General features: G+C 38.6%; 1 protein-coding gene and 1 non-coding gene across 7 annotated transcripts in view; both read right to left on the bottom strand.

The window, feature by feature from the left end:
• The window catches only part of Micu1 (mitochondrial calcium uptake 1), a 162,605-nt gene that overhangs the window by 93,595 nt on the left and 51,946 nt on the right, over positions 1–17,064 (bottom strand). The gene's annotated exons all lie outside the window — the stretch shown is intronic.
• LOC132648444 (U6 spliceosomal RNA) lies at positions 9,771–9,872 on the bottom strand. Its single transcript, XR_009586844.1, has one exon. It is a non-coding gene; the product is annotated as a U6 spliceosomal RNA (small nuclear RNA).

Here is a 17,064-nt window from a genome sequence, read left to right on the forward strand (position 1 = left end):
CATTTCTAGGACAGCCATTCAAAATCTATGGATCCTTTACAGTTTTTAAGCTAATGAAAATTCCAAGTCAAAAGATGATTTGGTTTTCACTTAAACACTGGGTTAGTATGAAATTAGAAAATTATTTCAGTTATTTCCTGCCACTGAACACACAGCCCTACTTCAGAACTGTCTTAATTTTAAAACTGCTGACCTTACATTGAAGACTAATAATTCAGTAGCACAAAGAAAAACAAAATCAAACAAACAAATGAAAGAGCTAAAAGAAAATTGGTTCCAACTGACCAAACAATCATACTGTTAGTAGGCTGAAATGGAGGAAAAGAAGCTGTTTTCAAGCCCATACAAATGCTTCTGAAATACTAATTTTAATATTTCCTTTTGGATTCTTAATCTCAGTCTGAAATATAGAAGCATATTTAGGATAAAGAATATTCTAAAGGGTAATGCCAAATCAGACATTTACTCCAAGATTTAGATACAACTAACTTAACCATAGTTATTATGTTAGTGGATGCTACTGAATTTCAGCTAGTTGGTGGGAACAGATTTCTGACTCAGCTCTTCCAAATACACACTCCCTTCCTTTCCTCTGTAATCAGTTCTTAGCTTCTGTATCAGCCTTCCTGACGTGTGGACTCTTTCACGTCTGGCCAAACAGTTCCTGTTCTCTGAGCTCCTCACTGTAGCAAAGCATCAGTGGTGAAGATAGTTTCAAAAACTGCAATGGATCCACCAGAGAGTTGCACTTGAAACAAAGTCCATAAGTTCTGGACCAACCACAGGAAATATTTATTCTGTGCACCAAGCGGGGGGGGGGGGGGGGACACAAAGAAAGAGGTTTTAAGATATCAAATCAAGAAAGCATAACCAAAGAAAATCTCATGCAAGCAGAAAGCAAAGGCAGCACTGTAGGCGGGAGCCTCATGAAAACTGACAGGCACCATCACACCAGCATCCAGGCACAGGCCACCATGGGTTACCTCTGTCTAGTGGAGATCCCATCAACATCACAAAGGAAAGAGAGATAGTTAAGCAACTGACAGCACAAGCACCATGAGCCCGCATGACATTACCCTGCATGACCTTAACGGACTCTGCTGGCCCATACACAGGTACAAACCCACAGGCCCAGACCCAGGCCCAGGGTCTACATGGCAGATGCTGTCTGAGAAAGGACTTCCTGGGGCTAGGCTGCTGCTCCATGCTAGAGCTGCTACCTAGTGCACCCTATTAACGGAGCACTCCCCATCCCTAGCAATGCAAAAACCAAACAGAAGACAGAAAGCAAGAGATTCTCTGACTTTTGTGGCTGATTGATATACCATCCCCCAGGACAGTATTTATTTAGTGATTATATCTCAGAGTTGACAACTAAGATGAACACATAGCTCAGGATGCTTTTAGCAAGGCTGGATCTTCCACAATGTTTGTTTCTCTACCCAGAGGTTAAACACACATTTCAGGAGGAGAGCTAATTGGAGGAGAGCAAGAATAGCAAGGCCACTCTCTGGAAGTTAACATGTAAATTCCTCACATACATTATTATATTATCTGACATGTTGCAAAACAATGTGAAAAGGAAGAAAATGAAAATACATTTCCAAAGGCAGATGATTGCTAGCCAAAGCAGTAAGTGTATATAGAAGCTGAAGAATAAATATCATAATAATTTCATGGAGATGTTGCACTGTGCACTAAAATAAATAAAATATCGGGAGCCAAAAGTCAAGGAGCAGATGAGAGTTTACAAGTGAAAGAAGGCTGTTGGCCAGAGGTAGCATCACTTCCACGGTGCTGCTTGGGAAGAATAAAGACAGAAGCCAAACCTGGCTGGCAACTTTAGATTTTCATTCAATTTCAAAGCAACAGGAAAAGTGAAAACCTCCTATATAGAGAGCAAGCATACACTTTTTATATAAGTTTACTAGCACATGACTCTACCAACTCTGTATTTTTTTTTTTTTTTTTTTTTTACAGAAATAGCCTTCACGTCGCTCAGTCAGCTGGAGACATGGTGCTATTTTACATTATTTTAAACATATCAGAATATATTTCCTGTGAACAAAGACATTCTCTTAAGCACTGTGGAATAAATGCAATAGAAGCAGAAATTTTAATATTAGTACACACAGTATTATCTAATACAACTCATTAATAAAAAAAAATCTTAGAAGATTGTTTTGTGTGTGAGCCACTGTGAGAGTGTGGCAGTCAGATGACAACCTGAAAAGGTCTGTTCTTTCTTCTACCATGTGAGCTCCAAGGATCAAACTCAGGCCATCTTGTCGACCGGCATCCTGTCCAGTTTCACATTTAGCCAACTATCCCAATGATTTCCTTTGCACCTATGTCCCTTCTTCCTCAGTGCAGATATATCAGAATAAAAATGCACCCATTTGCCAGGTCTCTTTAGAGTCCTTTATCTGTAACAGTTCTTTCCTTATTTTCCTTTGAAGGTTTATTACATATTATTGTGATAGCATTTCCATAGATGTCATCATTTTAATCATTTTTTACTGTACAACAAATGAATATTTTGTGTTTGGCTCCTAGAATTAAACATTCTCTAGGTTCATCCATGCTGTAGTGCAAATCAGTGCCTAAATACTTTCTATTACCAAAACCACTGCACTCTGTGTATCAGAAGGACTGGTTCACCCATCCAAAGGCAGGGCACTCAGATGACTGCTGCCTTTGGCTGCTGCATGCAATCACTTACTAACAACTGTCAGAGCAGTTTGACTTTTCTCCACATGTACTTAGATGCAGAACTGCCCTATTACATGGTAATTATATAGTTAAGTCTTGAGGGACAGCCAAACTATTTCCTTCAGTGGCTTTGGCACCCCTTTCCCCCAGCTATGTAAGAGGCTCTGATTTCTACATATCCGTGCAGCTATCCTCATGGATGTAAAATGGTACCTCAGTGTAGGGTTTTGCTTTTCTCTTCCAGACAGGGTTTCACTATTTAGCCCTGTATGCTTTGGAACTCCTCAAGCTTGAGGTAAACCTCCTGTCTCTGCCTCCCAAGTGCTGGGATTACAGGACCCCACATGTGGCTTCACTGTGGCTCTGATGAGTATCTTCCTTGTGCCCAGTGTTATCTTCGTCACGATCTTGTTGCCATGTGAACGGTCTATTCAAGGCCTGTGCCACTTTTCAACTGGCTTTGCTCTGATGATATGTCCTGGAGGCTGTGGCCTTCACTCCTTCTTCCTGTTGGCTTTTCACTATCCTGATAAGTTCTATGAGTCACCTGATGATTTGCTGGTAAAGTTCAATTCACCTATTTTTAAAATCTCATATTGTAGTTAATACTCTATCACGGAAACCAAGGTCACGAAGCTATCTCTACTTTCTAGTTCAAAAGCATTAATTCTCTTTAAATATTTACTTATCCATTCTGAGTGTTTCTATATAAAGTGAAATGGTCAGCCCAGCTTCATTTCTTACATTCATTTATTTAATGTGTATGTGTAGAGGTATGTGCATGTGCCATGGTGTACATTAGAGAGTCAGAACTTCTCTTCTTTTTCGCAGATTCTGGAGATTGACTTTGGGTCACAAGGCTTGGCAGCAAGCACCCTTACACACTGAGCCATCTTGCCATCCCTTTACTATTTTGTGTATAGCTATCCAGTGAACCCCATTCTATTTGCGGAAGAGACTACCTCACTGAGTGCTCTTAGCCTCCACAGGGCCTCATCACTACATCTGTAATGCAACTCTAGCTAGCTCACTCAACAGTGCAGGTTTGGATTTAGAAGCTTCTGCTCCTTAGGAAAGAATTTTTGTCAGAGTAGCTGCATGTAAGACGTCTGCTATACTGAGTATTGTGAGAAGGAGCAGGAGGGCCCAGAGCAAGGCCAAACTGCTGTTATGTAAGAAAAAACTAAAGACACCCGATAGAAATGTAAGAAACAAGGACTCACAACAGAAGGGTATGTCCAGGGTGGGTAGAAAATTTCCAAGAATGGATAAGTGGAGGGAACAAGGGCATATTGCACAGGCATGCATGGATACTGCAAAGGGAGCAAGCAGAGAATGTGTGAGCCTCACAGCAGCTCCTTGAAGGTGAAAAGAATGAGGGATGCTAAAAGAGGATTTGCAAACAGCTCCTGTCTTGTGGTACTCATGGTGTAATAGAATCTCTTCACTCCTCAAAGGCCACACTTCACCAGCACTTCCGGAGCTGGGTGGGAAAAGGAGGAAATCGAGGTCATCTGGGTATTTTCTGAGTATTCATTTGGTAAAGAGCAGCTTGCGTACAAGTAGGATGGCACATTCACAGTGTGCCATCACAGTGTACCATCACACAGAGGACTGCACTGGTAGATCAGCCTGAGTCTGCAAATGCCCAAAACTCTACAGAAGATCTGTACAAAATGTTACAAAAGCTGCAACATTTTACTCATAGACACCAAAGTTATCAGAAAGCCATCAAATTTGATCTCTCAAATTAAAGTGAGGAGAGCATCAAAGGGTTGTGTCAAAAATTTGAAGGGAGTCTGAGGTGGATCTCTGCAAGTATGAGGTCAGCCTGGTATACATGGTGAGATGATGCCTAAAAAAAATAAAGAAATAAAAAACAAAAAACGGAATGAGAGTTACCAGGAAATCAATTATTAGCCGATTTTGTGCCTATGGATCTTTTTAGCTGGCTTTTTAAACCAGACCTAATTCTAATATAGATGATATCCTCAAATCTATTGACCATGATATATGGGGAAGTGATGAAAACAGAGATACGAGTTTGAAAATGAAAATTTAAAAGCCCAAAGTGTGGTAAAATGGAAAACAAAAATTGATGAAAGGCTGGCAGCACAGAGAGGGTTTGGTTAGCATCTCTGACTCCAAAGGTCTCATTAATGTTCAATTTCGCAAATGGAAAATGCAAGCAAAATGTTCCCTTGCTTAATCTTTTGGGTAATGTTTAATGCTGGACTAAATTCTAAGTCTTCTTTTTTTGTGGCCCTGAGCAAACATCATCTGTTTGCTCAAAGAGCTAAAGGGAAGAACATTTTCTAAGGAAAACACAATGTTCCTTATCATTTTTCTCTTTGAAATGTATTTTTTTCTAAGAAAATCCAAAGAATATGCATTAATTCAATATAAGAAATCAATATAAATAGCAGAGATAATAGTCAAACTGTAAGAAAGAAAGTAAAGCTGTATTTAAGAGAGCAAAGAAAGATTTTGAAGCTGTTTCACCAGTCTTCTAAGGGCAAATGCTATATAGGTGTAGATCAGGATGAACTCAGGGAGCATCTGGGAGAAATGTCTTTCATCTTAAGATTCCCAAAGGAGGGCTCCAGCTACTTTAGTGTTCGGTGAAAATTACTGAGCATATTTTAATATGAAAATTGCAATTGCAGGCTCCTTATAAAGTATCAGACCACAGTATCCAGCTCAGATGTTACCTATCAAATTCTATGCCAATCACTTCAATTACTGAAATTTAAAGTGTGAGGCAGGATTCAGCTCAACTTATAGCATCATCTCTATTCAACTTCGTGACAAATGTTCCTTTTTGGATGGCAGAATTTTGCAGAACACTGAGAAGCAATGAGATCACTGACATACATGAACAAAATATAATTTAGAACCTAGCTTTATTTCAAAATGTAGGACACAGCTACAGACCTGCAATCACTAAGACACTGAAGTTATAGACCTTAAGTAATGAAGAAATAGCACCACAAAGGGGCTGCTTTGATTTCACTTGTACTACCATACTCTGATTTTTTTTTTTTAAAGGGCTTCAGGCTTACAAGGTGAGATTTCTGCCACTGAGCTGCATCTGTGGACTCTGATTTATATAGCTCTGTGTGGTTACTGAGGTGTGAACTCAAAGCTTTGTATGTGGGAGGCAAGCACTCCACTACTGAGAAGACTCCCCAAACTTTCTTTTGCTTTTTGTTTTAGGACAGGATCCCACTAAATTGCCAGGCTGGCCTTGGTCTCACCCTATGGTGCAGGCAGGCAGGCCTCCAACTTGTGATCCTCCTGCCTCAGCCTCCTGGGTAGCAGAGATTACAGGCCTCCATCAACTTTTTAAGTTGGTCAAAAAACTTGTAAGTAAACTTACTATATAACACTTTGTTCTCTACACATGTGATTGCTGCACTTCCCATGAATTAAAAGACGCCAATAGTTTTACTGGGTTGGATGGCTTTTTATTCAAGTGCCCACCCTTAGATTCTGACTAGTCTCATAAACTTAACAATTCTGCTGGTTAAAGTTGCATGAACCATGGACAACCCTGAGGCTGGCTTTCCACCAAAATTCTAATGTGCTAGCACTTAGTGTGTGTGGAATCCCAACCAGTCAGTTACAGCGTTGATCAAAATAGAGCAGGTGATTTTTCCTTCCTGAACTCAATTAATTAAATGGATCATTCTTTCTACTTAACATCCAGTTTTCAAGTTCTAAAGTTTAAAACAAAAGTAGCTCCTGGCTACCAACAGACTCCACAAAGTAAATGCTCATGTATCAACTAAAAACTAAAAATATTTGTGGTATATGGGGGAAAAAAAAAGCATAGCACTACTACATAAATTAAGATGTCATACTTCATGAACCTCAAGTTTTTAGATTAATACTGACACTTACTAAAAATTATTTTATTATCAGTGATCTTGCCAGGTGAGGTGGTGCAGGCCTCTAATCTCAGCTACCTGGAGGCTGAGACAGAATATGAGTTACCCATCTAGAGAATTTAGCAAGACCCTATCTTAATCCCAGCACTTGGAAGACAGAGAGAGGTGGACCTCTGTGAGTTCCAGGCCAGTATGGGCTACACAGTAAGTTCCAGGACACCAGAGCTATATAGTGAGACCCTGTCTTGAAAGATAAGCCCTGGGTACAATCACCAGTGCTGAGGAAAAAAAAAAAAAAAGAATCAATATGTCTCTATATTGCTGAAAAGGATTTCAAATCCCTCTAGTAATATTTGAAGTTGTACTTTAAAAATTAATGACAGAAATATACTTTTTTCAAAAAGCTTGATTTGGGCCTATTGTTTCCAAATGGCCAACAGCATCACTCCCTGGAGTTACAGTGGAAAGAGGGGAGTGTAAGAGAAAATCCATTGCTTTCCCATGCAGTAAGTCTCTCACACTTCATCATCTTCTTGAAGCACAGACAGTAGCCAAAGCCTTGGAAAAAAACGTTAATCTAAAACAGTCACATTGTACTTAATCAAATAAGTTGTTGCACGGCTAAAATATGTCACTCTCGATTTGGTTCATAGCCAATTGTGCAGAAAGGTAGAATCTGGTGCATGCCAAATAAAAATTAAGTTTAAATGTTTCCAATTTGGTGTAGTTTATAATTCCCCCCTCCCTTTGACTCAGATTCTCTTCCAAGCTTCTCAAAGGACCACTACATTGGAGGCAACATAAATTACTGTGCAACAAAGCTGAGGCAGGGGGGTGCTTAAGATGATGTACATGCCATCTGCAGAAAGCAATTCTCTTTTCAGTCCCAATCCTAACCACCTGAGTTCTGGGATCAACCCAATGCCCAAAATGAAATGTTCTCCTTATTTCATTAGTTAGCCTCTGAGACAATGTTACCATGAAGATGCTTAAAATATAACAGTGGCAGATGATGTGATTAAAAGCAGCAATAACAATTCAAATAAATCTGCTGGAATGGAATTAACTTCAAACCAAGGACAGAACTTTTAGTGAAGTGACTTATTTGAATTCTTAGTATCTGCTGAAGTATCATCAAAACTCTCAGAGGAAAAGAAATCATATATTCTGGCACAGCATTTCTGACTTTTGCTTCATACCAGCTCTGGGTGGGACAAACTCTATGTGATCATTATCGGTAACCTGCTACCTAAATCTAAGAATTTGATTCAGAACTTTGGTCACACAAATAGATTAGTGCTAAATACAAACAAACTCCCTAGAAAACAGTCCCTGTTCCCAAAAGTCCTGAGCTTGGCAGCCATCTTGGTTGCAGTCACTTGGGTATCATAAATGGCCTCCTTATCACTCATGGTAAAACAATCTTATGCACACATTTTGAAAGAACAAGTCAACATAGTAATTTCATCCTCTCCCGTTTGGAAAAAATACAGGAAGAAAAATATGTATCATAAGGAAAAACAAATATTTCATTGCAAGAATCACTGCTCATATCCTTGACTGACATGGCTACAATCTCTCAGGAAGCCCTGTGAGAAAAAATTTTAATATCAAATTTGAGACCAAACATTAAGAGCTATTCATGGGACACTACTGACCATTAAAGGTATGCCAAGAATTTGTAAAAAAAATATGTTTTTACATATATATATATATATACATATACATATATGGGGCTGGAGATGTAGCTCAGTTGGAAAAGTGCCGGGTTCAATCCCTGGCCCTGGGCATAGCAGGCCACACGTGTAATTTCAGACCCGGGATCCCATATAAGATGACTTGGGTTTAGAGAAGTAAGCCCAAGGATCTACTGTGCTCTGACTCCAGAGCCCGTATCACAAACCACTGTACTTCACGTGCTTTGACCAGCACAGGAGTACACAGGTATCCACGTTTGTAACTTCTGAAAATGTTACTGAGGGCTGGAAACGTGAAGGAAAACTTAGTTCACTATTGTGGAGCATTAAGTTTGGGGGTTCACTTGTCTTAGCTAATTGGAAGAAAATCTGAGCCAATGATTAAATATGCCTTTACTTAGTCAAGGGTGCACTCCATTCATTTTCAAAATGTGCATCACTTCAAAAATAAAATGTTCTTTTATACTCTTACTAGTCTCAAAGAACTAGTTTCACACATTCTCTCCAGAGCATCAGCAGAGATTTAGAACAAGTTGAGAACCTGCGTCCACAGAATGGAAGATGCTTGTTTGAAATAGCTTCTTTAGAATCATGTAATTGTGGCCTTAAAACATGCTTGTGTTTAAGTAATATGAAAATGGAAGTTAGTCTAGAACAAAGTCCTCTTATTCAAAGTGAACTCCAAACATTGTTCTGTGATGAAAAAGCCAAGAATGAGGTGTTGTCAGAAATGTAATGGCCAGTTATGTTTATGCTTCAAAAAAAAAAACAAAAAAAAAACACAATGGAATATCAAATGGGTTCAGCTGATCCCAAGTTCAAACACAACATAACCTAAAATAAAAATGTATCTAAAGATGTATTAATAGGAGTCTTAATATCTGAGGCAAGTAAGTAAATGACATCCTTTTGGGGCATTAATGATTATATTATAATTTCTTTTGTCAACCTGAATAACCAAAACATGTGTTAAATCTGCATACTTTGAATGGTGGAACTCGAGAGACTGGAAAGAGACAGCAGATATTCCTCACTGTAATACACTGAGTGTCTGATGTCATTAATTAGCTGGTCTAAAGAACAGCGCACTGTGCTAGCAGGCCCTGGTGCTGGCCCTTCTACAGGCAGTAGGAACAGCATGCCAAGAACAGATGCTGCAAAAAGATAAGCAAGGGTCCATCTCCTCTAATAAAGTGGCTGCTGCTTGCTTGGGGAGCTTAAAAGATACATACTGGTGTCACCAAAACAAGCGCGGTTCCTAGAAACTAATATGAACAATTTCCTCACCATGTATTAAAAGAAAAGCCTATGTTTAATATAAAGTTACAAGGTATTTTGAAGGATACAATAAAAGCTGACTTAAAAATATTTAACATCTCAAATTTTAATTTTAGTGAAACAGTTTCTTCATACTGCACTCAATTATTGGTTCTAGAAATCCATAATAGGTTTAGGAAAATATGAATGATAGAAATATACAGACTGCTTCAAAATGTATGTGCCCTCTTTGCACAGAGGCCATTGTAATAATCTGTGTTTCATCCCAATTTCAGTATATGTGCTACTAAAGCAAGTGGCATCATGGTTGATTCCCAATCTCCAATCAACCAAAGAAAAGTACTTTGAGTACTGAAAGCCTAAATGACTAGCACTTATTACCCTCTAGAGACTGAGCACTCAAGGCTGTAAGTTTCAGAGATTTCCTAGCACTTAATTTCCATCTCTTCTTCCCACTCCTTGTGATACACATTTCTTTGGAAGGCAAGGTTTTACAAATCTAAAGCACATGGTTATTACTGAAGAGTGAGGGATTCTGAGCTGCCTCCTACCATTTGTCCTACAGCATTGAGAGCCAAGGGAAGGGCATTCTCATGTGACTGACCCTCGACTATCCCTCTTAAGTTTTGGAGTGCTAAAGCCCAAATGCAGGGCTTGTTCATGGTAGGCAAATGCTCTACCAAGAACGTAGCCCTGTTTTCATCTGCCTAGCACCTGTTTGTACCTTAGCTATTCTAAAATAAAATCTCCAGAATTTGAAGCACTGAAATGGGCTTATCGATGAATTGTTTTGATGCAATTTTTAAAGTATTTGTTTATTTCAGAATACAGCTTATCTATGAAAGGTAGGATATTTCATCAATAACAAGGTGAATGGTTTGGAAAATTACTAAAATGCATTCCATTTTAAAACAGGAGCATTTTAAAACAGGAGCACTATAAAAAGAAAGAGTATCCTATGATCTTCATTATAGTACCAATTATTTCAAGTCAGATGATGCTACTATTTATGTTGAATTTATATTTTAATTTATTATAGCTAATCATCAAAAATGCAAGGGTAATTATAAATGAATAAAATTTAAAAATTTATAATCTATAGTCCCAGTATCTGAAGATCAATTTAAAAAGCACTTGTTCTGAGTGTCCTTGGAAATCTCCCAGCCAGCTATACTGGATATTAAAGCCAGGTGTTCATTTATTTTTCCAAGTGACAGTCATTGCACGGCTCAAAAGGACAAAATAATTAAGTTTAAATGTGCCACCAATTTCTTCTTGAGCTATTTTATTGAGCAAAGAGTAACCAAGCAACTGCTTACCTGCTTACTTTTATTAAGTAATTTCAAAAGAAAAAATAAGCCTATTAGTTTAAACTGTCTTCCATTCCTATGATAGTTTAGGAACAAAACAACCCTAATAATACTAACATTTAAGTGACCAATTAATTAAAATCTGATGTAGTGCAATGACTACAACAAAGTTTCTTGTCCTTCTCTGTTAACAGCTACTGATAAAACTTCCTTTTGAATTATGCTGGGTTTTATGTTCTCAAGGACTGTGTAGTGTTTGAATTGTCATATTAGAGTTAAGGTGAGTGATTTAAAGTGACAGGAGCCATTCTGCAGGGAGTGGGGTACAAACGGCATGCACAGACCCTTTGCCTCTGAAGCATTAATGGGGATTCCAGAGCAGAGATTAACTAAAAGCACATGCTTCCAAGTCAGTACCTGCCAGAAATCCTGATCAGAAGAAGAGAAAAAGAAAAAAACAAATTGACATTGATTATATGAACAAACCTCCCTAAATCAAACATATATATCACAAAACACAACACATGAAGGAACAATTAAAACTGGTAAAAGTTATCATTGAAAACCTGGAAATTAAAAAAAGAACACACACAAACATTCTAGACATTCTCCACTAGGCACAATAAAACAAAGATGTACAACACAATCTCCCAACACAATATGCCACACGGCAGCAGGGCAGCGCCACACTCTACAGAGAGAACACTTCAACGAATCACTATGTTTTTAAAGAAGAGATGCAAAAATGTCTTTCCCCGGGGCAGTCACAGCATTGCTGGAATGAAAATTTCCTATTAGGATGCCTCACAGTCTTAGCGATATGAATTTTTCAACTTTATGGCAAATTGCCTGCTTTGCTGTTCACTGAGACACAAACAACCAAAGCCAGAATAGCTCAGAGGACACTCAGAAGAGCACTGAACATGCAACATGCTCCCCTACTCTGTTCACTAACCAGGGCTGTCCTTGTGTAATGAAGACTGTCACCATGTTGGCTGCCGTCTGAAGGCACAGTTCAGGTTAGTTAATCTTGTTGGGCTCCACTACAAATATCAAGTAGTTTAAGATAGTTCTTTTCATATGTAAATTTCATTGGCTGTGAAATAAAATTTGACCTAAACTTACCATCATTTTCAAACCAAGTTCAATATCATTACAAAAGTTTTTAGTGAAAAATAGGTGGTACTGGTAATTTACAAGTCTGCCGTGGGGACTGATGATGCAGAGGCCCAAAGGATTCTACAGCAAATGGGTGGAATAAATTCCTAGAACACAGAATGAGGGACTCCCTTGGGTAAGTAGAGAACCTAGACAAAATAACCAGCCAAGGATAGCTCAGGGAGACTTCCAGACGACCGAACTGAGAAGAGAACAATTAAGCACATGCTATGGTGCCACTATAAACCAAGAAAGATAATGTAGACATTAGCAGGGAGTTCTTCCACAAAATGAACACGGCCTCATAATCATGCAAAATAGCTATAAGCAGAGCCAGAGGCTCCACTTACTGCTCCAGTTCTCTGATAAGGCAAGAGACGCAAGGTTAACAGTGTTTTTACCCATCAAGTGTGCAGAAGAGCCCATATCTGGATGGCTACATGACTTGAAATTGACACTTTTGCTCTGTTACATTCCATGTTACACTGTGACACAGAACAATTAACAGGGCTATATTTTTCATCATAATTGAGCATTCTTTATAACATTTACTTGAACATATGGCTATCAGATGCAAAACAAACATCATGGAAATAAATGCCTTGGAAAATAAAGAGTCCATATACCAAAGCTAGATTTCATTATTATTATTAATTATTTAGTGATACTGTATGGAAAAATAAGTAAAGTTAATTTTTAAGAAAAAAAAAAAAACAGGAAAGGATTTTGAAAGTGATTTTTAAAATAGTAGAAAAGAAGATGGGGAAATCTCTGAAAAACAAAATGTAAATTTTAGCAAGTAGAAGTAACATTTTTTCCTTTTTGTTTCAGGGGTTGAACTCAGAGCAATGCCCATGCTCAAGCACATGCTCTACCACACAGCTACACCACCAGCCCAAAGGATTTCCGGAAATGCTGATGGAGCACCTAAGTCCACTGCAGTCGTTCAATTACACTCTGAACTTTTGGCTCATGAGAAAAGGTTATCATAACCAGTCCTATTCAAATGATGCTCCATCCAAAATACAGAAAATCATTACTGGAAAGAAAAATACCTGGTTTTGTTCATAGCAGAAACAGCATTTTACTCAAAAAGCGAGATTGCAATCAGCAGAGATCCAGTTTCTCAAATACACACCACATGGATCACTTTAAGAGTGACAGCATCAATAAAAAGACAGACAATACTTCACAAAATGCCAATTGATCATATGATGACAAGGTGAACTTGATTCTGGTGTTTTAAATCCAGCTATTAAGCTTGTATACCTCGTACTTTCTTTCCTCAAAGAAAATATTATTATTGTTTTCACTTATTATTGGTTTCTAACTGTGCTTTATCTGGAAGGCAGAGGTAGGACAGCTCAAACACACTTTCAAGAGTGGACTCTGGCTGCCAGTCTCCCTCAGTCCCTACTTACAAATACCTGTTATAGACCATCCTGGTTGGCATACCCTGTCCCCTACCTTAAGCCTTTCCAGCCCCTGAGTTCCACTTCCCCCCCCTTTCTGCTTCTCATTTCCTATAAGGCCCAGCCATTTGGGTTACACATCCTCTTGGCTCACTCTTGGCATCTTGGCTGCTTGGTACCCCTTGTTACCAGGTGCCCTCTTTCTTTCTTCCTCTTTTTCCTTTCTTACTCTCTTATTCCCACCACCCCTCCTCTCATTGCCATGACAGTCTGGACCCTTCCAGATGCCTCTGGCTGTGCTATCCCTCATATCTACAATAAACCTTCTCTTCCACCATACCTAGGAAGAGTATGTCTTCATTTTTCATTCATACTAATAATATCTAACTGAAATATCTATGAGACCTTGAGCCTTCAAGAAACTGAACAATCTCATTCATTGTTTTGGAAGCTGGCTTTTCTTTCTTTCTTTCTTTCTTTCTTTCTTTCTTTCTTTCTTTCTTTTCCTTCCTTCTTTCCTTCCTTTTTCAAAAATTTCCCATGAACATAAGTAATAGATCCTATTATTATAGATGGCATTGGTGGGTAAGCAAAAATATAAATCAGAAGCAAAAATATTAAAATTCTGACTATTTTTGTCTGTATTTAGCATCTGTAAGACCTGAATACATAAATTAATTTAACAGATTTTGGACTTGACTGATTTTAGTCTCTCAAAAGTGGGAAGATGAAAATATTAAGGCCAACAATTGACAGGTGGGACCTCCTAAAACTAAAATGCCTCTATACAGCTGAGGAAACAATCAACTGAGTGAAGAAGACGCCCACAGAGTGAGAGGGAATCCAGTGACAGACAATAACGTTTAAAGAGCTTTTTGGGGCTGAGATTGCAGTTTAGTGGTAGAACATCCAATTTATACGCAGGAGGGGTACAATCCCCATCACAAACAAGAACAGGCAGACTGACAGGTAAGAATGAGATGGGGAAGAAAGGGAAGGTTGAAAAAATGGGAGGGGAGAGGAATGAGACGTGGGGTGATAGTGGACAGTCTGTTTCAATGGGAACCTGCTGATGCTGTGTTTGGAAACAGGGTAAGAACTTAATCATCTTTGGGAGAGAAGCCCAGGGTGACATCAAAGCTCAGCATCAGCATCCCTGCACTCCTGCTCAGGGAATAATCTCATCTACAGCATGCAGTTCTCCACTTTGATGTCTGAAGGAAACACGGGACTCCAAGAGCACTGCCTACAACATGTCACAGGAATAGAAAATGCAGGGTACAACTTCTGTATTTAGATTGCCAAGAAAAAGGAGTAGAACAAAATGGGAAACAAGGACTACACACCACATGAATTAAGTCATACCAAGGAAAACACTACTGTCAAATAAGACTCCACTTGCAAATAAATACTTCACTTTACAGGCCAATCACTAGATGCTAAAAGCATCAAATAAAAATTATATGGTTTTTAATAAAAAATAATGTATAGTGATGAAATAGTTACATTAACAAATCTTAGGGGAATGCATGCATATTAGGAGGGGAGTGCTAAAATAAACCTATGACGTATTCCATATGCTATATTGTCATATTTCTAATAGCATTGACAAATTATTGATTAGGTACTTAATTTTTAAATGAAATTTTTATATTTATTTATTATTTTTTTATGTGTGTAATTCATATTTTGGATGGTATACACGTCGAGGTCAGAGGACAACCTGTAGGAGTTGGTCCTCTTTCCATCAAGTGGATTCTGGGAAGAGAACTCAGGTCACTCAGCTTGTTGCCAAGCACCCATACCCACTGAGACAAGCTATTTATACAATGATTTGAGAAGGCACATCGCGGTTGCTGGTGCACTTGTGTTAGATATCCAACACTGCAAAAGGGGTTTTGTTTTGTTTTGTTTTGTTTTGTTTTGTTTTGTTTTGTTTTTTAAAAGAGAGCATCAGAAAAATTCTGAAGCCATCCAAGACTTGAAGCCTTGAAACTTTTAGTCTTAGTCTGACTAGTGAAAATATCACTCATTTATGAAACATACTCTTTAAGCAACATTAGCAATAGATGTCAGCATTCTTTACTCAAGACCTCTGAGTAGACAGCTTTGAAATGCAATAGGTAATAAAAGAGGCTGGTGTGCTCTGTAACTTTTATCGAAAGACAAGAACTAGCATTCTTAAAAACCAAGTGCCGAATTTTTCCTGTGCCGCAAATCTGTCTAAACAATTGTCGAGCTATATTTTAGATAATTGGACTGGAGAATTCGATACTACGATGGAGCAGCTGAGAGTGGCCATTGTCACGGTAAATTCTACCAGAGTGGACGCAGGACTAGCCACAGGTTTATCATCATGGATTGCTGCAGCCATGAATCATCTGAAGGAATGGGCGGGCATGGGAGCATTAGCAGGCCTTCTGGTGTTGGTCTCCTTGGTTTGCCTGTGGTGTATATGCAAGATTAAAGTCTCATACAAATTAAAAAAAAAAAACAAAAAAAAAAAACCAAGTGCCCCGGCTGGAGAGATGGCTCAATGGTTAAGAGCACTGGCTGCTCTTCCAGAGGTCCTGAGTTCAATTCCCAGCAACCATATGGTGGCTCACAACCATCTATCCTGGGTCTGATACCCTCTTCTGGCATGCAGTTGTGCATGAAGACAGAGCATTCACCTACATTAAATAAATAAATAAATAAACAAATCTTAAAAAAAAAAAAAAGCAAGAGCCCACTAACAAGATAGTAAAGGGCTCTGGAGAAAGGCTCCCATCAAAATGCAAAATCTGCTTGATCAAATTCAGTTTCATTGATGGCCAGCTGAAACATTTACTTAACAGTAATGTCTAGTTAATTAAACAGAAGAGTAAAACCAACAGATATTTGTCAGTATCAAATGAGCCACTGTTTTCTGATTCACATGTAAAAGGTCTATGAAATTTATATAAAAATAAAAAAACACTCCCAAGAAAATGTTATTTTATATTTGTTCTGGCTTTTCCTGACATAAACCTTAACATACAATTCAATCAGAAAATGGGCTTTGTTATACACATGTTATAAAACATGGTTTTGGCTTTTGTTTCTTTAAGGGAAACTAAGATGGGATCCTTTACACACTTCATAGCAGAATGTCTTCCAAAAGATGTTGAGACAGAAACAACGACATACACAGATGTTGAGAAAGAACTGCCTATTTAAAAAGCAAAGCAAATTCCTATAGAATGCTTTCTCATTCAGAGCCTGTTCCTTGAAACCATAAAATCAGCTTCCATACTTATTTTCACACCCATAGATAAGCATAGCTCTCTCTCCATGTCAAAGAAGTTTTTCTCTGCAGCAGACAGAGATCGACAGAAAACAACTGGTCAAATGCAGAGAACAACTGACTGTAGCCTGCCTGGACCCAGGGGCTGCATCTACAACTCCCACAAAAAGCTCAGGTTATAATATGGAAGAGAGTACAGAAAGACTGTCAAGAGCCAGAGGAGCAGGAAGTCCATGGTAAGGCTGTGTCTCCTAGAAATGACAAGGAAGTTACACTTACTGTATCTTAACACTATAGCTGCTTAAACAAGACCTGAACACTGACCGCACCAAGAGGCGTGCT

Source organism: Meriones unguiculatus, chromosome 16, assembly GCF_030254825.1.
Source record: "Meriones unguiculatus strain TT.TT164.6M chromosome 16, Bangor_MerUng_6.1, whole genome shotgun sequence".
Taxonomy (NCBI): domain Eukaryota; kingdom Metazoa; phylum Chordata; class Mammalia; order Rodentia; family Muridae; genus Meriones; species Meriones unguiculatus.